Source organism: Sorex araneus, chromosome 5 (genome assembly GCF_027595985.1).
Source record: "Sorex araneus isolate mSorAra2 chromosome 5, mSorAra2.pri, whole genome shotgun sequence".
Classification (NCBI taxonomy): Eukaryota; Metazoa; Chordata; class Mammalia; order Eulipotyphla; family Soricidae; genus Sorex; species Sorex araneus.
In genome coordinates, this window is record NC_073306.1 from 150,755,405 (window position 1) to 150,781,920 (window position 26,516).

Genomic DNA, 26,516 nt, shown 5'->3' on the forward strand with positions numbered 1-26,516 from the left:
CTCAAGATGGAAATTGGTTGCCCCAGAAACCATGCAATTAGCAGAGCAGAACTTTCAGCCCCCCTTCACCCCTTCTCTGGGAAGAGGACTGGAGTTGGCATTGGCTCCATCCTGATGAATGAAGCCCGTCACAAGAAGAAAGAAGATGTGGGTTCAGAGCGCTTCTGAGTTGATGTGCACCTCAGTATTCAGGGAGAGGAGACGCCCCTTCCCCATGCCTTGCGCTCGCCACCTCTTCCGTGTCCCTCGTGAGTTTTGTCTTCCTGTAGTAAGTGGTAGGAAGAGCGCCAAGTTTCAAAAGCCAGTCACCAAAGGACAGGCGCTGATGCCCTCACAGACGGCACTGAGCATTGTCAAAGTCATAGGAAGTTGAGTGAATAGTGTTCTCTGAGCCTGTGGAGGGGATCAGCCAGACCCAAGCCCCCGGGGGGACACTGGGACCTTGGAGCTATGCTTCCTGGTCCCCACAGCTGCCAGTAGAACAGGGTCTGTGGGAGTCACCCTGTGGAATCCGTTACTCTCCCCAGAGCTGTGGAGCAGCCCTCTGGCGGGTGCTGTAGAGTTGGTTGTGAGTTTGTTGGGAAGAACAGGTTGCAGTGGGTGTCGGGAGGGGCGCGCAGGCCTTAGCACTCTCCTTTTTCTAGTTCTACCTGCCTCCTCCCCCCAGAACGCTCTCCAGCATCTCATTTCACATTTTCCTGGTCACCATGGTAAATCCTCTTGGAATACTGAAATAAATCACTGACATGCAATTCCTCCAAGCTCTCAACGCAGTCGGGGGAAATGCAACAGATGTGAGTTCTCTGTTACTATTCGCAGATTCCTCATACTCAGGGTCGCAAGTACTTTGCTTTGGGGCATGATGATAACAGCAACCCTTTGTTCCAGCCACTGTAGCAGGCACTTTCATAGAAGAGAAATGCAAGAAAAATGGCCCAAAAAAATGCAAAAAAAAAAAAAAAAGGACCAGGGAGTGCTTATGAGCACAGAGGACTTTTTTTTTTTAGCATTTTATTTTTTATTTATTTTTTTTAATTAATTTATTTATTTTTAATTCGTGAATCACCATGAGGGCACATTTACAGATTTATACACTTTTGTGCTTATGCTTCCCTTATACAAAGTTCGGGAACCCATCCCTTCACCAGTGCCCATTCTCCACCACCAGTAAACCCAGCATCCCTCCCACCCTCCCCGATCCCATCTCCCCCCACCCCGCCCTGCCACTGTGGCAGGGCATTTCCTTCTGTTTTCTCTCTCTAATTAGCTGTTGTGGTTTGCAATAATGAGCACAGAGGACTTTTACATACAACTCTTTTACCCTTGTAATAGCGCAAAGAATTACCATTTCCACTCTGCGTATCAGAGAAATTATCACTGCATGTAATACTCCTGGAGGTCACACAGCTAATAAATGATGGGTGTGGGGCATTCAGGACAGATTTGTCAGACTCCCAGGACTGCATTTCTAGGCGTTCAACCCTCCCTAAGATGAGAAAGCAGCGTGACTTGTGCAGGGTCACAGTGCCCAAATGATCCCCCAGGACACCTGAATTGAAATATGAAAGTTAACAATCGAAGAGAGAAGGAGATGTTTGGTGTTCCGAGGCACATGGCCATGATTGCATTTGAAGCCCAGTTGGGTCTGTGATCTATCCGTTGGAGTAAGAGCAACACCATGGGGGAGAGCCTGTGTTGGTAACTGGGCTCAGTATATCTGGGGGCCTGAGCCATAGTACAGTGGGTAGAGTGGGTACAGTGGGTACAGTGGGTACAGTGGGTAGGGCGTTTTCCTTGCATGTGACCAACTCAGGTTCAATCCCCAGCATACCATATGTCCCTCCCCCAACTGCCGAGAGTAATTCCTGAATGCCTTGCCAGAAATAATCTCTCAGCATCACTGGGTGTGACCCAAAAACATGGAAAACAAAATAATCAGTGTATCTGGGGATGAGTCCGGTTAACCATCAACACAATCTTTGTAGGATCCAACACTCTCACCCATCTTGCTCCTAAGGAAGGTGATATTTAGGGATTTTTAAGCTGCTCTTGCCAGCTTGATTTTATCCCATGCCTTTCAAATCAATCCCTTGTCACAAAAGGGACCGTTTGTGGAGCGTGGCGACTGGAATGGCTATCCCCTGTCTCAATCTATCCAGGAATGGGGCAAAGGTACCCAGCGCAGTGCCTGACATGTTGTAGGTAATATGGAGCAATTGGACTCGAGAACGTTTCTTATCAGGCTGTTTCCTTTTCTGCCTTTGGGAACAGGAACCACCATTTAAATATCTGGATTTAATGGGGCTGAAGCACAGGGTTGGGAACTTGCCTTCCATGCAGTCAATCCAGGTTCGGTCCCCCAAACCTCATATGGTCCCCTGAGCCCTCCAAAAATGATCCCTGAGCACAGATTCAGGAGGAAGCCCTGAGCACCGCTAGGTATGGCCTCAAAACAACAACAGCGACAGCAAAACCCAACATCTGGATTAGAAATACAAACTCAATCACCGTGGAATAGGAGTAAGAAGCAACATTTCTGTTTAAACCTTCTGGTCCCTTGTCTTCTCTGTCCAGGGCTTGGTGTAGTTTTCTCCCAACCTCATTCTAAGCAAACTCTTCCACTGGCATACCCCTTACACACTTACCCTTTAGGTTTCTTTCCTATCCGTGTTTCCAGGGGCAGGCGGGCTCTGTAAACATGCTGATGGGAGCTAAGCAAGCAACTTGAGTTTACTGAAATGCCTACTCTATGGCAGTTGTACGTTAATCCAAGAACCTGATACTCGTTATGCAAAATAATCCTGTTTATGGGAGAGCAGAAAAGAATTTCACTTCTATAACTCTGTAAATCAACTCCGTAAATCATGGTGTTTTTAATAAAAATTGATTTTTAAAAAATAAGTTCACAACTGGGCAAGATGTAGCTTGCCTGTGTGTGGAGACCATGGTCGCAGATTCAGATTCATCTGGGCTGTCGTATTTGTGTGCACAGAATTGTTCTTAGTAGTCCCTTACCGTTGGGCAGTCTCTGCCTCATTCCTGGTGCTGATCATTTGTGTCCTACATCTTTAGCCTGTCAGCCATTGTGGAGATTGGTCAATTTTCTCTTTGAAGAACCAGCTTTTGCTTCATTGATGTTTGTGTTTTCAGTTTTGATTAACTGCTTCTCTAAGCTGTGTAGTTTCCTTCCTTTCTGCTCCTTTGAGTTTCTTTTGCGCCCTTTCCCCACTAAATTGATGAGGTGAGAATTTGGATTATTGATTCATGACTTTCTTCTTCTCTAATGCTTGCATTTAGTGCTATCAATTTTCCTCTCAGCACTGTGGTAACTGTCACCACATTTCTGAAATGTTGTATTTTTCATCTTTATTCAGTGTAATGTGGTTTCCAAAACTCCCCCTTGAGACTTTCTCTTTGTCCAGGGAAGTGTCCAAGTGTTTGAAGTTTATCGTGTTATTTTTCTGTATTTATTTCTAGTTTGACTCAATGGTGGCCAGAGGATATAATTCACATGATTTTATTTCTTTTTAATGTGTTAGAGTAATATTATCGCCCAACATATAGATCATCTGAGAAATGTTCCTTCAATAGCAGTCAGCACTATGTGAAAAGGATAAAATTCAGGTATCAACATCTGAAACTCGTGTGCTTGCTTCTTGGTTCTTAGCTTGCAGCACAGAATAGCTCATTCTGGCCCACCTGCTTCTGAGGTGTAGTGCCATCTGCACTGTTTTCTGTGCCCAAGAACCAACACTTCACTCTGTCATTTCTCGATACTTTTGTTTATTTATTTTAGTGACCTAAAGTAGTTTTTATTGGACAAAACTTGCTTAGAAAGATGTTACAGGAGGGCCATGATCCAGAGACTCGTAAATAAATCTCGAAAGAGATCAAGCTGCAGAGATGCTTCCAGACCCCATGCCAGGCTGAGTCTCAGATCCACGGCATCCCTTAAGGGAGGTGGGTGAGCCCAGCACCCACCCAAAAAGCGCCCTGGCCATTGAAAACTCCATAACCCAATCACCGCCATGCTCACGGCCGGACGCCACAGGATCGGGAATAGCCTCATCCGGGGATGAATCTATTGAAAAATTCAGTTAGACGGGTTTTGTGACCAAAATCTCCCGGATCTCACGGAGTCCGAGATGGGTGACCTCCCCTACATCTTCCTATTTCTCCAAGAGCCTGGCCATGTTACATGCCCATGAACTGCCTCTGGTGTCATATAAGCTCATTAACTGATCATGATCCAGAGATTCACAAGTAAATCTCAGAATTTATTTGATCTCAGAAAAGATCAACAAGCTGCAGAGATGCCACCGGACCCCAAAGTCACCTTCCAGTTAAAAACTTAACCCCAGCTGTATCACCCCATTCAAAATTTTAGAATTCCTGGACACCTTAAACTCTACACCACTGATATGCCAAGAGTAGCACACCACAATGGATGGGATGTAAAGTGGAAGGCAACCAATCTCAATTAAGAAATATTAGTACCCAAGGCTTACGTAACCTGCAACAACATGTTAGTAATCTCTTAAACAAGTGGTTACTGGCTTCAGAGTGAGATACAACAGTTTTCACACACTTTCTTCTAAGGAAATCTTTTTTGATCATTTTTAGCAAATCATAACAAGCAATATAAAATAAATTATTTAGGATCTGTTACTGGGGCAGGTTTGGGCGGTGGTTGGGAAAATCAGATAATAGTGATGGGAAGGTGTAATGGGGGTGGGATTGGTGTTGGAATATTGAATATAATGAATTATTGTGAACAACTTTATAAAAATAAAACTGTTACAGGAGAAAAACAAGGGAAATATGTGTTCAAACAGAGAACATAGGTGTCTCCAGAGTAGAAATAATTGAGCAAAGAAATAGACAAGCAAGTGAGATGCAGGTCCAAGGAGATGTGGGCCTGAAGAGCATGGTGATTATCTGTATTTTTAATCCCTCTGGCCTTTTAGCTGCCCATCGTACTGGCCATAGTAATTATTGTTTACACATTTGTGCTCCATTTATGTAGTTGCATGGGCTTTGGATAGTCTGCCCCAAGCCTGTTATTCTCTAATTTGTTGGTTTTTTAGCCCAGGATTTGAGCTCCTGAAACTCCTTTTATCACTAATCAGTAAATCATCACCAAATTAACTCTAATATAATCTCCATCCACACCAAAAGCTGAACTGTACCGAAACAATTCTATGAGGTATTTTTTAAAGTTTTTTCCTCAATATTGTTTGTGAGAGCTGTTTATGTTTCATATCATCAGAACTTTGTGGTTGCAATAATACCCCACTCTAAGAGTGATGAGAACACCTATAATTTTATCTTGTGTTAATAGGCATTTGTTCTCTGTCCAGTCTGGGTAAGGCTGTGATAAAGGAAGTTGTTATGAGTAATCTTGTCCTGGCCTTCTGGTGCACACCTGCACACACATTTCTTCCAGGAATATACTCAGGAATGGAAATTTCAGGGCCATGGTTCATGCACATTGCCTAAAATGTGTTACAGTACTGTTTTCTGAAGGCCTACCAATTTATATTACCTAGTTATATGTAGATTTGCTCCAGCAAACTACTTTATTGATGACTTTGTTGTGGTTGTAAATTTGAGGATGGCATCTTTACTTTTCTTTCATGTCAATATCTGATGGACTCCGCCATGACATAGTTTTTAAAAGTCACTTCCCACAGCTCTCAGTGCCACAGAACTTCTTTTGTCATAAATCAAGCGTCCTTGTGTATGAGGAACTGCGTCTGTCTGCCCCAGCCCGGTGCTTTGGTCTATTTGTATAACCTTGTACATATGACACACAGTTACTCTATTTGTCCTTTTTTTTCTACAACTCTAAATTTTTAATATTTTACTCTTCTAAAAATTCCTTTCTGGTCTTTAAAATATGTCCTCTGGATTTCATGTTACAAATACATACCCTTGAGATGAAGCAATGAATAAATAGTTGACAATTTATCTTCTTGGTTTTTCACCTCAAAACTGTTCTCAAGTCTAATAAGGAGATAGATTTCAGAAAAGTTGCAATCAAAGAGCATTGTATAAATGCCTGACCTGTAATCCTTAAAATTGTCAAATTGGTGAAAAATATTAAAAACTGCAGCAACCAAGAGGAGATTAAGGAAGTATGAATAATGAAAAGAATGTGGTGACCCTAACAGGCTTCTGGGTCAGCAAAGGGATATTAAGAAAACTCAGAAAAATCTAGGTATGAACTTATTAATAATGCATTAAAATGTTAATTTATTGAAATTAATTTTGACAGATGTATTATACTAGTTTTTTTTTTTGCTTTTTGGGTCACACCCGGCGATGCACAGGGGTTACTCCTGGCTCTGTACTCAGGAATCACCCCTGGCAGTGCTCAGGGGACCATATGGGATGCTGGGAATCGAACCCGGGTTGACCGCGTGCAAGGCAAATGCCCTACCCGCTGTGCTATTGCTCCAGCCCTGTATTATACTAGTTTAAAAGATTAACAACTCAGAATATAGAATGTGGATTGAAGGGGAACTATCTTCAAAAGAATTCTGTAAATCGAGAGCGTTCTAAAGACATAAAAATGTTTGGCTTATTTGAAGGAACCCAATAGCACTGAGGGGCTATTCCTGGCTCGTGTTCAGATCTCAAGGAACCACAAGGTGCCAGGGATGAAACCCAGGCCTTCTGCATGTAAGCTTGTGCTCAACTCACTGATCCATCTTTCTGGCCCCCCACATCAAAAAATTTAAGAGACATCTTTCTTCAAAATAATTCTGTTCATATCTATCTGTTTTATTCCATCATTTCTCATTTTTTCTCTTTAGAAATATTACATTTTCCTTTATGTAATCCTTTGGGAGGTTTTAGTGATAACATTCAAAGTCCTTTTTACGTAACGGTTCTAATATCTACCACTGCTCTGTAGTAAAGGCGCCTGTTCATTGACTTTGTCGGTGATCTTTCTTTGAGAATTTAAATTATGGCCCCAGTCATTTTTGCACTCAGATCTTCTTTAAGTGGAGTTGCTTATGATGTTCTCCCCCATGACAGTGTCAGCTCGTGTGACTTTGCGGTCACCCCCGTGGGCAGCATTGGATTCTCCACGTCAGTCCGAGTTGCTACTCCCGTTCGCTTCTTCCACAGAACTCTCATGAGCGGAAGTTACTGAATGACCATTCACTGGCTCAGGCGCCACTTGTGTGGCCCACTCAAATAGTGCTGGCAAATGAAAGCAGAGCCAGAAGGAAGCCAGTGGAACTGAGGACCTGGCAGTGAAGCTCTCCAGGGTGCGCACTCCCTGCTGCCTGCACCCCGGGGCCCAGCCTGAGCTTTGGTGAGCAGTGTCATGCCGGTGGGGTGCAGCCCTGCCCTCCGCCTTGCCCCCGGTCCTCTCCTGATGTCCTGCTCGGTCCTTCCCCAGGAGAACACAGCAGGGGAGAAGCCGTTCCTGCGGTGGAGACAAGAGCCACTAAGAGACGCTTCGCCCTTGCGTCCTGGGAAGGCTGTGACCTATTTTCTTCTCAGAATCCCTGAGTTCTTGAGTCAAAGGCATTCGGTGTCAAAGTCGGCACTTAGATCCTCCGATGGCTACTTTCCCCAACTCTTATTTCACTCCTATTAGAGTTCTCGAATTAACCATCTACACCTGGTTCTTGGCATCTGGGAAGGATCCTGGGGGAAACAAGAGCCAATCTCGTTGGAATCCACACAAAGTTTGAGGGCAAGGAGTCCGTCTGCCTCGGATTCTTAACGTTAGCCTCTCTCCAGAGCAGGCAGTGGGGAAGCAGACAGGAAGTCAAATAAGAGATGCTCCAAGCTATCGTCACCTGCACTGACAACTCCCCCACACTCAGCTCCATAAGCACCTGGCCATGAGTTGAGCCGTGTCCTGTGAGTACACGAGCAGTTGGCCACCCCGCCTGTTGAGTCAGCGAGAGGGTTTCTCATCTAAACCCTAGAAGCAGTCTCTCTGTTTCGAATACGGAGAAGGGAGAGCATGGAAGGAATTCACTCCAGAGCTGAATCGGATGAGACCCTTTAGCAGATCAAGAATAATGAAGTTCTGATGGGCTTGTGTCTGAGTAGTAGGCAACACAGTGTTTGCCAGTTTGGAGCCCTTACAAGCCCTGCCCACTGGGCTTCTGTTTCTCCTCTGTGGGACAGTTGCTCTCCAGCATGAATGAGACCCCGGCATGCTGACATCCGTCCCCACGCTTCTCTGGCTCTCGGCAATGTCCTCTTCTTGGTACTTACCTGACTCCTTGTACCCTCACCGCGGTCTGGCGCTGAACAGGAGCCTGATTCTCCCAGAGAAAGGAGCCTGCTCGTCAACAAGACCAGCCAGGGGTTGCTCCGACTCTTCCAAAGGACCTTTGTTTGGTAGCAGCACCCCGGGGTGCAGGAGTGTCCATGACCAGGGAAAGAACACACGCTCGCTCTGTTCCTCCTGCACGGGCTGGTCCTTCTGCTTCTTCCAAGTCCAGCTTCCCTCAGGGTGTCATATGTCTCGCCCAAACGGACCATTGCTGCCTTGGGAACAATGTGCCAAAGATCGAACAAAGGCTCTCTTGAGGTCCTGCCACGGGAGAGCCAAAACCAAGGGTCACATTCAGTGTTGGGTTTCTCTGGTTGCATCTCTGTTCGCCTCAGCAATAATTTTGGGGAGCACAGACAAGCAGCCTCTCTCCACCCACGCTGCTGCACACACCTCAGCTCTGTTTGGAAACTCCCAAGGCTCTGCCATGGCCGACTGACCTTCCCAGGGGTGGAGGGAAACGATGGCCAAAGGCACTCACTTCAGAAAAACAATCTTTCCCCAACTTGAGTGCCTCTCAGTTAGACTGGCATCGCCTCCCTGGAAGGGATCTGCTCTGCTTCCTTGAGTGGAAACTCATGCCCTGACCCAGGGGTGGAAAGGTGAGTGGCGACCACACGGGTGACGCCTTTCTGGTGATTTAGTGCTCTTGTCCTTATGACTGCCCAGGGGTGACCCTACTCAACTTAGCTTTATGCACAAGCTGTCCACTAGTTTCCAAGAGCTCTGGTTGTACCCAAAGCTTTTCCACTGTGAATTGAGTCAATATGACGCATTTGGGGGTGTTGGAGGACCTCACTCAGCAGTGCTCTGGGCTTACTCCTAGGACTAAGCTCAGAGATCACTGCTGGTGTGCTCAGGGGACCCTATGGGATGTCAGGGATCAAGCCCAGGTCGTCCGTGTGTAAGACAAGTGCCCTACTTGCTATACTGTTCATCACTGGGCTATGGTATTTGTGACTGAAACTTAGGAATTTGGTCCTACAATAGGAGATAAGAAAGTTAGCTGGGCAGAAGGACCCATTCCCTAGACTGGAAGTGTGAGGGGATGAACCTTATCTTTCCCTAACCACATCCACCTCAACCAGCCCCGTGGCAGGTGCCCACTAAGCTGAACTGATGCTGTTCTCTAGACAGTTCTGCCTCCTAGGACTGCTGCAACAGTCATGCAAAGACTGGGCTCTGGGGGATGCATCTCCCCCCACCCCATTCCCTGGGCTTCCTGTAGTCATGTCCCAGTTTGTCTGTGGAAGGGACCCATGTCCTCTTCCAGTGAAGAGGGATGCCGTCTCATGTGGCCTTTGGCAACAGACGCTAAGCATCTCCCGTCGGTGCCTTCCTTCTAGGCAGCTTCCCGCCCAACATTCTCAATATGTCTCGTCAAGCCACTTTGCTCCTAAATACAGTTTCACTGCTCCACCCCAGTGTCTTGGAATGAATTCTAAACTGCTCCCATGTCCTTAAGGTCAGACACTGTCATTCAACCCCCACCCCCGCCCCGCCCTGCGGCCCTATTTACACCGATGAACACGTCAGCTTCACAATCTCTATGAAGAATTCCCTTTTCCTGAAAACATTCAGCATGAGTTTCAGTCTGTGCTCAAATATGCCCCAAAGAGACTTGTACTCTCTGTCAATGCTCACCTTTATTTTCCTTTGTAGCTTTTCATGACCTGTCATTCTATTCTCCATTGATTCGAATCTCAAATATTCTCTCTGTCTCTCTGTCTGTCTCTGTCTCTCTGTCTGTCTCTGTCTGTCTGTCTGTCTGTCTGTCTGTCTCTCTCTCTCTCTCTCTCTCTCTCTCTGACAAGGGCATGGATTTTTGTCTTGCTGTTTCTTAGGAGATAGAACTGTGTCTCACACATATTAACATCATGCACACACATACATAAACATGCACATTTATAGAGCCACAAATAAACGGAACTATTGGAGCAGAGACAAGGATGGAAGGAGAAGTCTGAGGGGCCCAAGTGTGCATTGCAGCAGGCTCTGTGAGTGTTACCATCGAGGTGGGGACAGATAGGTGGATCTAGCTACATCCAAAATAGATGCATCTATCCACACATTGAGAAACAAGGTAACGCTACTGTGATCCACTCTAACACCTGTGCTGGTTAATTTTAAGTGTAGACAAGTGGACCATGGGTATCCATAGACTTGGTTAGATGTTCTTCTGAGAATGTCTGAATTCAACAGACTGCCCAACCCACCCCTCACAATATGAATGGGCCTCATCCAATCCCTGGGAGCCCCAAATAGAATCAAAGAGAACCTGTGTCCCTCTTTGGATGTTTTTGAGCTATGAAGTGACTTATCACTGTACCCAGACTGGAATACCAAACCTAAACCTGCGCTCTCCAATTTACATGCAGTGAAATGACTTCCCAGACCCCATGATCACTGGAGACAACTCTGCCAGGCACTTCTGGCTCTCTTAATTATGTATGTTAGAGTGCATATGTGCATATATGTATATCTCTAATTAAGCCTGTTCCTCTGAGGATCCTGGGTAGTGCCTCGTCTGTTACATCTTTGAAGGCAATCATTCTGATTCGTATCAGGATTCACACAAAGGTGTTCTTTTATAAAAACGTGCAAAGTTTAGTTTTAAGACAGGAATAAAGCACTTGATTATCCCACTATTCAAATCCTACTATTGTTCAAATGTTGCTGCTTTCCCTCCAGCATTTCCTCACACATATCGTTTTTGTTGCTTTTCAGAGATGTAATTACACTGTGATAATTTTATAATGTCACTTCTCATATGAAATGATAGGCATCTCTCTGTTAATTTAGCCTTCATAATCATCGTGTATAATACCTGTGATCCAGGCCCTAATTGACTTAAATTCTCCCCACTCACTGCTGATCCAATTGTTTCCAGTTTTTCATTATTACAAAATCATCTGCCTACGTCAAGCATTTTCCATATTTAGAATTATTTCCTTAGGATGCAATGCCAAAAAGTGAAATAATTGCATTAAAGTATGCAAAATTACTTATGGCTCTCGCTACAAATCCAGCTTTCTAGAAATATCCTGCAATCTATATTCCCTCCAGCAGAATATGGGTGCATCCAACTCTCGACCAGCGCTATGGAGCCAGAATTGCTTTTCAATGTTATAATTAAATGAAACAGTACACGTTACTCAATCTGCCTTTCCTCCATTGGTGCTTGGTCTCTTCGGAGCTCTCCATGGTTACAGAACTGACATGTCTGCCTTCCTGTGGACAAAAGCAGTTATGAATTGAATGGCTTTATACATTTAAGCTTTTTAAGTGTTTTTCAAAAAGCAAAATGAAGAGAAACGTTCACCTTCCACCCTTTCGCAGGTCTCCCCCACGCACACACGCTTCATTCCGCCTTCCCCTCAGTAACTCCAGTTGTGCTGTCCATGCCTGCAGGTGTTTTGAAATTTGCTTTGTCCTCTCATTGATTTTATTTCCTCATAAAACAAACCTAGGTGCACACATCAGTTTTCTTTCTCCTGACTTATTTTTAATTCACATCATCTCCTCCCATGTTGTTGCAAATGGCAGTATTTTCAGGGTTGAATAGTATTTCATTGTGTGTCTCTGTACCTGGGCTTTCTTTACTCACTCAACTATGCATGGCACTGGGACTGCTTCCTCAGTTTCTCTGTTTTCAATAGCACTTAGTAAACAAACTCTGGGGGAGTGGCTAAAACGTTTCCAGTTATTGTTTCCGTCGTCATTCCCACAGGTGCGATGGCTGTTCCAGGCCATTGGTACTATTCTTCACGATGCTTCCTAAGGCACTTGTAGGCTACTGTTGGGTCCGTCTGCTCAGCACACTCCATATGACTGCGTGTGCTTTCAAGGCTGGTCATACCAACAGATAGTTGGTGTCATTCCTTTCTGGATTTGTGTTTTCTGTTGGCTTCCAGGTAAACTGGATAAAGTGTGTGTGATGTGGGGAGGGGTAGGGGATGCATTTTAATCCCTTAAAAAGAATCCCTGTGGGATTTTGGACAGGACTTATTTTAGAATGGGCAGTCTCCCTCCTGACTTACAGTCTAGCACACCCTGTAGCAGCCTGAAGTGATTTTGTTTCTGATCATCCCACAAAATGGAGTAAACGCTGAGTGGTATTTTTCCTTGTGCCCTGACAAGAGTTCCCTGAAGTGGGACCCTTCTAAAGAAGTCCCTCATCTCTACAGTGTTTGGGACATTTGGTATGTGCCCTGTCCTCACTCATGTTGAGTCTACTGATAGCTGCTATAGGCCTGAATCTATCTATCAGCATGCATCCTATCATAATCCTGATCTGGTAGGCATCCCTCAAGCTTTTAAATAATTTTTTAATTGAATCAGTGGAGATGCATTTACCCATCCCTCCACCAGTATCCATTTCCCACCACCAATGTCCCAGTTTCACTGTCCCCCCGCCTGCCTCTAGCAGACAATTTTCTTCTCTCTCTCTCTCTCTCTCTCTCTCTCTCTCTCTCTCTCTCTCTCTCTCTCTCTCTCTCTCTCTCTCTCTCTCTCTCTCTCTCTCTCTCTCCCTCCCTCCCTCCCTCCCTCCCTCCCTCCCTCCCTTTCTCTCTCTCTCTTATCTCACTCTCATTTTCCTTTGAGGCACTGTGATTTGCAATACTGTTATTGAAAGGGTATCATGCATATTACCTTACCTCCTTTCATCACTTAGTTTTTGTCCAGAGTGATCATTTCCAACTCTCATTGTCATAGTGATCGCTTCTCTGTCCTCACCACACTCCTCCTCCCCCTTGTAGCAAGCCTTCTACCATGAACCAGTCTTCCTGGTCCTCATTTGTTTTTAAGAAACAAGGCCTTCCCTGAATTTCCCATCTCATTGACCAGGTTTCACATAATATACAATAACAACCTGACATTGAATGCATTCTCCAGTCAATGGTAAGGGGGTTGGTTTTAGTCAAGCAATGGCCATGTATGGAGTCTGACTGTGTTCATCTTCAACAAACACATAAGAAGAAGAGAACTGGGAAAAGGAGGCAGGATATTGGCGGTTGTAAGCTTTGTAATAAAGGTTACAGCACCGAGACTTTCTCCAAATTTATTCTGGAAGTACAGTTTGTCTTTGGGCCTGGGTGGATACAACGTTGGTGCTGTCTAAAATCTAAAGGCTATTTGGAGGTCAAAATGGCCTTGACAACATTAGGTAAGTGTGGAAGGATGTTCGAACTGAGAAGGAATACCAACACCCTATATATTTAAAACCTTGCTAACCCAATTATCAAGTCATTTTTGTGGTGGCAAATATAAAAAAAATGATAGAATTGCTGCATTATCTGTCCCACTCCACCTGTGGCACACTCGAAATGGACATAATCTATAGTTCTGAAGAATGTACCAAATCACAACATACACAAAAGCCCCTTCCACTGGACTACACAATTGCGTGGAATCTGATGGCCGCTGGACTTGCCCAGAGCAAGTGTCTCTTTCTTGTTGCTGTTGTTGCCATTGTTTCCCGTTTGTCTTGCGACAGCTGCTATTGTGAGTGGGGGCGGGGGCGGCCCACAGACTGGGACAGGACGCTCACCCTCATTCCACGGGGACCACGCGCTTGAGGTGTGATGCCTGAACACACCTGGCTGGACACCCTCTGCCATCCCGGAGACAGTAGCCACGGCAACCACACTCGGCTCATCCTACCTCTCACCCCACATCTGCGTAGCGAGCACCCCTGAGCCGTCCCCCTGTGCCCCGGGGGACAGCTGCCCTTCGTTAGTGGCACTTGAGGACTATTTCATCAGGAGCGTGACTTCATGAGCGTAACTCAGAGCAGATCTGGGTATGCTGGATGCCCAAGAGATCAGGGGCAGTTACCTCCAGCAGGATAGCCTGGCACGGCAGCCAGCAAGCCACCCTGATTCCTTATTTCACAATTTCTCCAGGTCCAGAGTCCAGACGGTGTGGTCGACCTCTGTGCTCTGGGACACGCCAGGATGAAACTGCAGCTCTCAGGCTGGAGTGAGGGCACAATGGGTAGGGTGTTTGCCTTGCACATGGCCGACCCGGGTTCAATTCCCAGCATCCCATATGGTCCCCTGAGCACTGCCAAGAGTAATTTCTGAGTGCATAGGCCAGGAGTAACCCCTGTGCATCACCGGGTGTGACCCAAAAAGAAAAAACAAGAAACTGCAGTTCTCAGTCCTTGTCCTAGCCCATGGGTCACTCTGGGGACTGACAGAATTTATTTCCTGTAGGGAGGACCGACTAGCTCGGGTTCCAACCAGCTATCCACAGTCAGAGGCTGCCTGCAGTCTTTTGCCACCGTAGCCCCACAGGAAGAATCCCTTGCAGAGCTTTGCTTCCTCTTAAGCCAGCTGGGTGCTTTCCACGACTTTCTTCCCCACAATCAGCTAGAGGAAAACTCTGCTTTAATGAGACTCCCGTGATTAGATCGGCACCTGTAAGTCCCGTGGATAATCTCCATATCTAAAAATGAACTGATTTGCTAGTTACACGGAGAGAAAAAAGACGCCCTCCTGGGCCCCACTGGGATGTTGGCTCCTAAGGCATCTGCTCTTTTTTGGCCTTTCTAAATTCCAAAACGTTTGGGTTCCCACAGGACAGAAGACTGTAGAAAGTTTGATGTCTTCCACTGGCCAGTTTCCTGAGAAGCTTGTTTCTCCTCATCAAATGTCTACAAATGTCAGTCAGATGAGAAAATGACAGTTTGTTACATTCTTCATTGTGTCAGGGGAGGTGTTAGGGATGGGGGGGGAAGGAGGTGGCTGGAAAACTGAAGGGTTAGAGAGAGATCTTTGACGTGATGGGAGAATTCTGTTGCTTTGTCCTTAAACAAAGTTCCACAGGTGATATAGAAAGATAGAATTATATTGTGCTCTTTGTATCAAAGTCAGTTTCCTGGTTTTGATATTGCACTAAGGTTAGGGAACGCTTGCGGAGGATGGGGGGAAAGTCCGTGAGAACATTGTACTCTGCAATGCCCTATGCACCTTATTTCAATCTTTAAAAAGTGTCACTGTCACTGTCATCCCGTTGCTCATTGATTTTCTCAAGCGGGCACCAGTAACATCTTCATGTGAGACTTGTTGTTACTGTTTTTGGCATATCGAATACATCACGGGTAGCTTGCCAGGCTCTGCCATGTGGGCAAGATACTCTTGGTAGCTTGCTGGGCTCTCCGAGAGGGACGGAGGAATCGAACCCGGGCCGGCCTCGTGTAAGGCGAATGTCCTACCCGCTGTGCTATCGCAAGTTTAAAAAAACAACAGTAACTGATTTGAGGACTTCATTGCATGTCAGTTCCTGCCACAGCCTTTCCTAGATTTGTGATTGAATGAAGGACTGGAGGGGTGTAAGTGTACATACCACCTTGTATACAAGGGCTACAAATCTTAGGGACATTTGGTAACTCTGCCAGCCAGAGGCGTTATCACTGTCTGAATCTTACTGGTGCTGTGATTCTAATAGACACCAGAGCGCGTGGCCCGTGCTACTCACGCTTCATTAGCATAAGTATTCCTAGCAGAAAAACTGCCATTCTGATTAGTGTTGATCAATGCTGAATTGTCTGTAATTTTACCTGTCAAGATTGAAAGAATTTTCCAAAGATTCATTTCCAGCACTACACATGTCAAGCTGTTTTGTCTTATATTCCACTATCAATTTCCATATGTATATTCATAAAGACATCAGTGAGCGTGATGAATACCTAGACTTCTTAAAAGAATCCTAGAGCACACACTTTCTAAAAATCCTAAATTGTGAAAAAATTAAAAACTGGCCCTCAGCATTTTGGAAAGGAAAGCATACACTGTCCTTGAAGGAGAGAGGAGAGAGTATGAGGATAGTATTTATCAGGATAACAGACACAAGTATTCTCTCAAGGAAAGAAGCTTTTCATCTGTTCTGATGCAATAGAATCTGCAAATCTCTTCTCACATAGCTGCCCAGAATTAGTGCAGATTCCACAAATAATAGGGCACCATGCCAACAAGATTCTCCTCAGGCACCAGAAACAAGTGGATTTTCCAAATCACCCATCCTTTTGGCCAACTGGCTACAGTCGAGAGGTTCCATGATTCTTTGTCTCTTGATACCTTGCTCGAATGACTCATGAACTCAGGAAAGAACTATCCTTATCACCTCAGTTTATTATCACAGTTCAAGAATGACCCAATGAAGAGACGAATATAGGGCAAAGTTCCCACAACAAGCTTCCAGGACCTGTCCCCATGGAATCAGGAAATGTCACTCTCCTCGACACCGATGTGCTAATGGTCTAGGAGGCTCCTACAAGCTTCCTTGTCAGCTCTTATGCTGGGATCTCTTTATAGGGGCATGATTGATTAAAGCTTGGTCACAGGCTAGATCTCAGACTCCGGAGGGCAGGCTGGGTCAAAAGTCTGGGTCCTCTAATCAACTGTTCCATCTTTCTGGTGACCAATCCCCAGGCTGAAAACTCTAGGCGCTAACCAGAATAGACTCAGTAGCATAAATCCAAGCATGCTCAATGGGCTCATGAATAAGAAGGACAGTTTTATGACTAGGGAAATTACAAAGATTTTTAGAAGCAGTGTGCCAAGAACCCTGGACAAAGATCAAATGATTTTACAGCACCATCTCATGTCTGGTAATACTGTTAGAATGTTCTTCTTTCCCAGAGTGAGCTTGCTATCTAAGATTGAGCTTATGAGTTCTATCGGTGAGACCCAATTAGACTTTGAATGTCCTTATTAGATTAATGCTTAGCTCCAATTCCTATTCTTCTCCTAGGTAAAGAGCAGAGATTTTTATTTAAATAATATAAATAATTTAGTGAAAACAGTATAAATATAACTCCTTTAAGTTAAAATTATTGTTTGATCATTTACAATTAGTTCCTGTTCTGCTTTTGATTTATATGTTTCCTAGGTTTACGAACTAGTAATTTGCTGGCCTAGAGGAATGCCACTAAGTGTATGTGTTTATCATCTTTTGGACCTCTTTTTTCATAAATTCTTATTAATTTCAATAACCTGACCGTTTATTTATTTAGATTTTTGTCAGTTTAAGTCACATTATCCTTGCATGATTATATTTTTGTTTATACCTATAACAGTTATTTCTGTTTAAAGTCTTTTACGACATTAGGATGTACAGAATAGAATTAATAAAAGCTGTGAAGCTAGAGGTTCGATTTTCTTCTTGATTTCACTGCAGAAATTTCTGGTATTTTATCAATAAGTACAATGTTAGCTGTTTATGAATATATACCTTTTTATGCTATGTTGTAGAGATCAAATTGTTACAAACTCAACATTTTTATTAATAATAGATGTTGAATTTTATTTATGGACAGTTTAACTTCATTTTTGCATCTAGCTTGCTTTTAGTAGATAATAGAAAGTTTTGCTTTTTTTAAATGAAAATAACAGGTTGGAGTTTTTAATTTCTGAATGTGAGATTATTCTAGAATGTGGAATAACAACTAATGTTATTTGTAAAGTCTCAGTTAAGGAACTCTTTTGGATATTTCTGCAGTTATCTTTATTGTGCAAGCTTAATCTATTTGGCTGAAGATTCTGTTGTTTGCAGTGGGGGTAAACTGCATGTCATTCATGATAAGCAGTCAATGAATCTCGTGCTAGGTAATGGACACCTCAGCTCTGTCTCTAGAAAAAAAAGTCCTCCTCAACCAGGTTTCAGGGAACCATGGGCCATGGGCCAAAGAGCCCAGTTGAGATCTGTTTTTACAAACAGAGTTTATTGGGATACAATAGTCTCCGCCTATTCATTTGCATATTGTTAACGACTATTTTCATTAAAAAGCAACAGAAATCATATGGTACTCATAGCCTCAAATCTTTAGTATTGGGGACTGGAGATAGATTGAAGAGCTGGAGTCCATGCTCTGCATGCGGGACCACCAGTTTTCACCCCTGGCCTGATATGGTCCCCCAAAACCGCAGGGAGTGAGTGACTCCCAAGTACTAAACCAGGAATAGCACCACTGGCCATGATCCCCCAAAATGAGCAAAATATTTTTCTCTTTGCCTTGTATAACCCCTGCCAAACTTTGTTGTCCGTGCAAATTAGTATTATAAAAAAATGATGAAGAAGAAAGGGTTTTACCATCAGCTAACTTTAAGAAGTATATGTCTCATCAATAAAAAATTGAATTTTATTGTGATTAGTAAAAATATTAATTTGTATTCCTGCATGAGTGCAAACAAGTATTTGTACCGACAAGCCCACAGACAGCCACCTGTTTGGTTTGGCACCATGATTTCACATAGATTGCTTTGACTGCAGATAATTTTTCATTAACAAACAATTCATCTTGTGGATACTAACATTGTGTATGTTTGATGGAAAATGTTCTTTGTTCTTCAATTATTGCCTGAGACTTTGTACTCTGTTTCATCTCTCCTCTCTCTTGATTTACTGGTCTGACAGCTTTTTTTAAAAAAAAACAATTGCTTCAAAATTTTTATGGGGGCAGGATCATTTGCCTTGCATGCAGCCAACCCAGGTTTGATCCTCTGCATCCCATATAGACCCCGAGCACTGCCAGGAGTAATTCCTGAGTGCAGAGCCAGAAGCAACTCCTGTGCATTACCGGGTGTGACTCAAAAAGCAAATAAATAAATGAGTGAATGAATGAATGAATAAATAAATAAATAAATATATATATATATAAATAAATAAATAGGGGCTGGAGCAATAGCACAGCAGGTAAGACGTTTGCCTTACACTCGGCCAACCCGGGTTTGATCCTCTGGATCCCATATGGTCCCCCAGCACTGCCAGGAGTAATTCCTGAGTGCAGAGCCAGAAGCAACTCCTGTCCATTACCAGGTGTGACTCAAAAAGCAAACAAATGAATGAATGGATGAATAAATGAATAAATAGGGGCTGGAGCAATAGCACAGTGGGTAGGGCGTTTGCCTTACACGTGGCCAACCCGAGTTGATTCCAAACATCCCATATGCCCCTGAGCACTGCTAGAAGTAATTCCTGAGTGCATGAGCCAGGAGTAACCCCTGTGCACCGCTAGGTGTGACACAAAAAGCAAATAAATAAATAAATAAATAAATAAACAAATTTTTACCTCTGGTTCTTTCTGACCCATCTGCCTTGTCAGCTCTTCCTCACAATCATAACCTCTGCCCCATTTTGATTCATCCTCTCATCCATTCCTATTCAGCTTCTTTATTATTCCTATCAGAACTTCCCTTTCACATAGAGTGTTGGCATAGAGGGTTCTGGTGCTGTTCTCAGCTATGCTTGGTACAGAGATGGCCAGGGTTCATCAGGCCCACACATGGCAATGCCAGAGAACAAGCAAGTTGCTAAACCTCTCCTCCAAACTAGAAAGTAAGTAGAGACAGTCACATGACTTTACAGGGTGCCTATGAGTAAATCAGAAATTGGTATTTAAAACCTGCTTCCTACCCAACAAGTAGGAATTACTACATGTATGGTCACTAAAGCATCATCTAGTTTGTAGAGAATAGTGAACTGGTACAGAGGATGCAGTTTAGGGCCCTAGATTTGGCCACTGACCTATTAAATATCCTTAGTCTGGTTACTGAATTTCTGTGAACCTCTATTTAATCATCTCTAACTTGTGGGTCTGAACTAGATCGCTAGACATTTTAAATTATATTTGGGCCATAACAGTTTTTTCATGCTCTCTTTCACTTTGAATCATAACTATACATCAAGATTTCTATAAAATGAGGCTCTCTGATGACACTCCATTGGAAGAGGAGAAACTTTTTTTTCCTTTTCCATCTTTCATGGCGCCATTTTGTAACCAAATCATTTCCAGTGTTCTCAGAGGAAGATCTTGGTCAGCACTATGCTTATTAACATATCAATGTTCCCACTTAATTGTCCTTCAGGCTAATGAATTTAATTTGCTAAGGAACTGGGTGCTCACTCAGCTGCTATTTCTTGTGTTTCCTGGCTCTGCGGGCACTTGTGCTGTTTTTGGAAGCCACCATCATTTCAGCGGATGGACCCAATCACTAATCTTCAAGGCCTGTCTGGAGTTCATAGTGGCCTTATTCCCACACTGGATTGAAGGCTACACTGTGCATGTTCCATCCCCAGTCTCACCTCAAGACACCTCTCTGGGATGGATTTCTCTCCTCTCCTCCCCTCCCTCCCTTCTCTTCGCTCTTTTCTTCTCTTTTGTCTTTTTCTCTTCTTTCTTTTCCTTCTCTTTCAGTTTTCCTTCTCTTTTTAGTCATACCCTGAGATGCTCAGGCTTTACTTTTGGTCTGCACTCAAGGATCTGGGTTCTTGGGGGACCATATGGGACATTTGGGATTGAACCCAGATCAGTCACATGCAAGGCAAGCACCCTCCCCACTGTACTATTACTCGGCCCCTGAGCTGAATTTCTTTTAACTGTGTAAGTGACTCGGAGTAAACAAAAGCAAAAGCACTTTTGAGGTATGGGAATCTGGACAAGCAAACATAACAGGAAACAGCAAACTTCCCCAGAAAAAATGTAAATTGGTGATGGCAGGTCCTACTGAAATGTGCCCCCAAGTGTCTCAGGAGCTACCTGGGGATCACACCTGTTTGCAGGCACCAAGCCAGTTTGAAATATTCGCTGGGCCCAGTTAGGCTGTTCCCTCCCAGGGTACTAATGTACACTGATTTGTGTCAAGGAAAGAATTCCATTCAGTGAGACTCAAATGCTGTATTTGATCCTAAAAATCATTAAGTGAAATGCATTTTGATGTTTAAGCTATATTAATTCAATATTCTGAAATATTATGTGGACATGGACTCAAGTTAGATTGATTTTACTATATGAAACACACACACACGCACAGACACACCCAATCTTTTTCCCATTCTAAAATCTCTCTGGATCAGAAAATAATCTCTGAGTCAAAGGTTTTTAAAGTTTGGAAGTGTATTTGTTTTTCATTTGTTTTGTATAATCTTATAAGGCTGCAGTCCTAAGGGTTTATTCTGGGGAAAATAAACTCAGATCGTTAATGTGTAAAAATATGTAATAATAGTGGCTATAACCCACTCTTGTTTCTAATATTGTCCTGTGATAGTGCTAGTACATTATCTACATCATGCATTCCCTCTTCACCACATGTCTAATCACAGACTAGTTGCCCATTTTACAGATGAAGAAGGATACTTGAAAGGCTCACTATGATGCTAAGAAAATACTACATAGAAAGTGAGCAAACAAAAACAAAAACAAAAAAAAAAGAAAGTGAGCAAAATGGTGATTTAAAAGCAGATCACTTAAAATGAAATAAAATAGGGTTGGGATGGAAATGAACAGAAACTTTGTCAAGGAAGAAATACGAATGGCAAAAAGGCACATGAAAAAATTTTCTTCATCATTAATCATCAGAAAGATGCAGATCAAAACAACTATGAGATACCACCTCACACCACAGAGAATGGCACACATCCAAAAGAACAAAAGCAATCGCTGTTGGTGTGGATGTGGGGAAAAAGGGACCCTCCTACACTGCTGGTGGGAATGTCGACTCGTTCAGCCCTTTTGGAAAACAGTATGGACGCTTCTCAAAAAATTAGAAATTGAGCTCCCATTTGACCCAGCAATACCACTTCTGGGAATATATCCCAGAGAGGCAAAAAAGTACAGTCAAAATGACATCTGTACTCAAATGTTCATTGCAGCACTGTTTACAATACCCAGAATCTGGAAAAAACCTGAGTGCCTGAGAATGGATGACTGGTTAAAGAAACTTTGGTATATCTACGCAATGGAATACTATGCTGCTGTTAGAAAAGATGAAGTCATGAAATTTGCATGTAAGTGGACCAACATGGAAAGTATCATGTTAAGTGAAATGAGTCAGAAAGAGAGAGACAGACATAGAAAGATTGCACTCATCTGTGGAATATAAAATTAAATAACAGAATAGGAGACTAACAGCCAATAATAGTAGAGATAAGTACCAGGAGGTTGGCTCCAAGGCTTGAAAGCTGGCCCCACATGCTGGAGGAAGGGGCAGCTCGCATAGAGAAGGGAACACCAGGTAAAATGTGGTTTGAGGACCTTCACGGGATGGGAGATGCACTCTGAAAATAGAATATAGACCAAACACGATGGCCACGTAGTGCCTCTGTTGCAAACCACAACACCCAAAAGGAGAGAGAGAGAACAAGGGGGAATGCCCTACCACAGAGATGGGGTGGGGCAGGGGGGATGGGATGGGAGGGTGGGAGGGATACTGGGAACATTGGTGAAGGGGACTGGGCACTGGTGGAGGGATATAAACAAAATGCAAACATGAAAGTTCACAAGTTTGTAACTGTAACTCATGGTGATTCACTAATAAAAAATAAATTAAAAATAAAATGAAATAAAATAATAAAAATTAAACTAATTTTTTTAAACTAATTTTTTAAAAGATCACTTTTAGCAGATTTTAGTCGTATTTTTAGGTTGTCTAAGATAATGAGCTCTTTATTGCCTAGCCCAGGAGAGCCCCTCCCACAGCCCCGATGGACACAGCTCCACCCATGCGGCATCTACAGCCTGGGGCAGCAGCTGGGTCTGAGTCCTTATTAAATTCAAATTTGGTGGCTCTACCATTTGCTTGCAAATGTCTACACTTGAGGAGTACAGCTCCTCAGAGTGCCCCTCTACCCACTGCCCAAGTTCTAGCACCATGGTTCTATCCTGATGATCCCTCCTTCTTGTGTTTTTAGCCTCATTCATCTCACAGATTATTCTCAACATGCGAGTAAACGTTTTCTGGCAGGTATGAGAAGTGAGACTATGTCTTCATCAAACTTTCCCCCACCCCAAGCTGTTCTTCACAGTGGCACTGCACTTTGGGGGGTTGGGCCCCAGGCACCAAACATAAAGAGAAGCTTTATCCCTGGAGCCTGGACAGGAGAAGGAAACCAGCTAAGGAGTTTTTTGTTTGTTTGTTTTTGCTGTGTCTGGTTTCGCCTTCCTCCAGCTTTGTGCAGGAAGGGCAAGGTGGAAAGAACAGGGTTTTATGACCACTGGATTGGATGCCAATCCCAAAGTGACTTCCGGGCTGTGTGACTTTGGTTACTTATATCAACCTCTCTGCACACTTCACCTGTCTTACCCACCCAAGGGGATCACGTAGCCTGGAAATGGATTATCCGGACAATGGAATACAATAGCATTGTGTGCCTGATATAATAGCTTGAACACAATTCAATGTTTCACAAATATTAATTTGCTGGCAGTAATCTTTCAAGCTCTGTGTGTGTGTATGTGTGTGTGTGTGTGTGTGTGTGTGTGTGTGTGTGTGTGTGTGTGTGTTGAGGAAAGAGTAGGCAAAGGAGAAAGGAAGACATAAGCAAGGTTCAGAGGCAAACCCAGCAAAGTCTGCAAGACAGAGAACTTTTCTTGGCAGAGTCGTGAAGAGTAAGAAGGAGTGTTCAGCCCCGGGTGTGTCCATGGCCACGACCTCAGCCTCGCTATTTGCAGATGCAGAAATTCCGGAATAGCAAATATTAGACTGAGGCAAACGTGGCTTTTGTGAATTTCTTCTGGGCTGTTTTCTGAGAAGTGTTTGCTTCGTGTGCCAGCTCTCCACCTCTGCCTGTTCCCTAGCCTCTGGAATGTGACTCGAGGGCACAGCCTGCATTGTTCCCAGGGGGATGAAGCTATCCTTGGCGCAGAGCGTGCTCTTGTGGGTCTGAATAGCTGCTCTGGGCTTAATGAGCAGGACTCCTGATTCAGATGGTGTCAGAGCCTGGCAGAAGGCTGGCACAGAGCTTTCCCAGGCGTCTGGTTCTCTCCTTCTCTTCATTCAGGATTTCAATTTGGTTTTACTTCCAAGATTGCCAAGGAAGGGGGCTACAAGGCCTTGGATCATGGCTTGGTGGAGGCCTCTCTCTGACCTCGGGTGATTATCCTGTCATGGACTCAATATGTTCCCTCCTCACCCAGCTCACTGCTAACTCCCCCAGCTGCTGGGTGCTAGGTGAGGAGACGGAATTCAGATGGGATCACGAGCACGGAGCTCTTAGAGGGCCAGGTGCCTTCAGCAGACAATTTTGCTCGCCTTCTTCCTCAGCCATGTGAGGAGCACAAAAAAGGTCGACTTTTGCCAGAAATTTCTCACCGGGAAGCCAACAGTCCACCAAATGGCACTTCCCAGTCTCCAAAGTATGAGGAAAGAAGTTCTGTGTGTAAGTCCCCCACTTCGTGTTGCTCTGTTACAACAGCCTCAATTGACAGGCACCTTTTAAGAAAGGGGCATTGGATGGAATCACACCTGCCTGGGTTTCTCTCATAGACCAGTTGCTTAGAGATGTGACTTTGGCTAAATCACTTCTCTGAGCTACAGTATCCTTCAAGGGTCAGGAAGAACAGAAAAGAGGGGATGGAGCATTCCACGGATCTCCAACATGTTACCAGCCATTCTGAAATGTATCCCCAAACCACTTTTATCACTTCCAAGGGTTCCATAGCTGGACCAGGATTAGGGAAGCCCTTTGGCATCCATCCTCAAGGCTGGATATCAAAGATATTTTATTATATGGTTAATATTTCATGCAAGCTCAGATGGGCTTCATTTGAGAAACTATATGTGACCTCTCTTGTGACCTCTCTTGACTTGACTTCAAATGACAAGAGGTTACCAGAGGAAATGCCTCTGAGGAGAATATTCCAGAGACTCAGGAAGAAACATGGCGAGGCTCTGGGTTACTCCTGGCTCTGAACTCAGGAATTACTCCTGGCTGTGCTTGGGGGACCACACTGACAGCCTCTGTACTACAACTATTTTTCAATTTATAACCATATCCATTTAAATCAATAGTTAGGGCCTGACCCGTGTTTTTTAGCATAGTTTACTAAAACTGTCTGTGAACTTTGAACATTAAGCCAGTGCTTATTTTTCACTTTTATAGATAATCTCCGGTGAAAACGCACACTCATAACTCTTTTTTTTTATTATTTATTTATTTATTTTTAATTAGAGAATCACCGTGAGGGTACAGTTACAGATTTATACACTTTTGTGCTTATACTTCCCTCATACAAAGTTTGGGAACCCATCCCTTCACCAGTGCCCATTCTCCACCACCCGTAAACCCAGTGTCCCTCCCACCCTCCCCAATCCCATCTCCCCCCCACCCCACCCTGCCACTGTGGCAAGGCATTCCTTTCTGTTTTCTCTCTCTAATTAGCTGTTGTGGTTTGCAATAAAGGTGTTGAGTGGCCACTGTGCTCAGTCTCTAGCCCTCATTCAGCCCGCAACTCCCTTCCCCCACATGGCCTTCGACTACAATGTAGTTGGTGATCGCTTCTCTGAGTTGACCTTTCCCCGGAACGTGAGGCCAGCCTCGAAGCCATGGAGTCAACCTCCTGGTACTTATTTCTACAGTTCTTGGGTGTTAGTCTCCCACTCTGTTATTCTATATACCATAGATGAGTGCAATCTTTCTATGTCTGTCTCTCTCTTTCTGACTCATTTCACTCAGCATGAAACTTTTCATGCCCATCCACTTAACTACAAAATTCTTGACCTCCTTTTTTCTAACAGCTGCATAGTATTCCATTGTATAGATGTACCAAAGTTTCCTCAACCAGTCATCCGTTCTGGGGCATTCGGGTTTTTTCCAGATTCTGGCTATTGTAAACAGTGCTGCGATGAACATACATGTGCAGATGTTGTTTCGATTGTACTTTTTTGCCTCTCTGGGATATATTCCCAGCAGTGGTATTGCTGGGTCAAATGGGAATTCAATATCTAATTTTTTGAGAGTCGTCCAAATTGTTTTCCAGAAGGGCTGAACCAGTCGGCATTCCCACCAGCAGTGAAGAAGGGTCCCTTTCTCCCCACATCCTCTCCAACAGCGGTTGCTTTTGTTCTTTTGGATGTGTGCTAGTCTCTGTGGTGTGAGGTGGTATCTCATGGTTGTTTTGATCTGCATCTCTCTGATGATTAGTGATGTAGAGCCCTTTTTCATGTGCCTTTTGGCCATTCGTATTTCTTCCTTGGTAAAGTTTCTGTTCATTTCTTCGCCCCATTTTTTGATGGGGTTGGATGTTTTCTTCTTGTAGAGCTCAACCAGTGCTTTATATACCATTGATATCAACCCCTTATCTGATGGGTATTGTGTAAATATCCTTTCCCATTCTGTGGATAGTCTTTGTATTCTGGTCACTGTATCTCTTGCGGTGCAGAAGCTTTTTAGTTTAATGTAGTCCCATTTGTTGATCTCTGTTTTTACT

The 26,516-nt window shown here is 43.9% G+C and overlaps 1 long non-coding RNA gene across 1 annotated transcript in view; it reads right to left on the bottom strand.

Annotated features, from left to right (window-relative positions):
- Nucleotides 1-6,575: 6,575 nt before the first annotated feature.
- The window catches only part of LOC129404941 (uncharacterized), a 53,886-nt gene continuing 33,945 nt past the window's right edge, over nt 6,576-26,516 (bottom strand). The window contains exons 2-3 of the long non-coding RNA XR_008630270.1: nt 11,457-11,539; nt 6,576-8,569 (exon numbers count right to left, since the gene is read on the bottom strand). This is a non-coding gene — a long non-coding RNA (uncharacterized LOC129404941). The remainder of the gene's footprint in view (nt 8,570-11,456; nt 11,540-26,516) is intronic.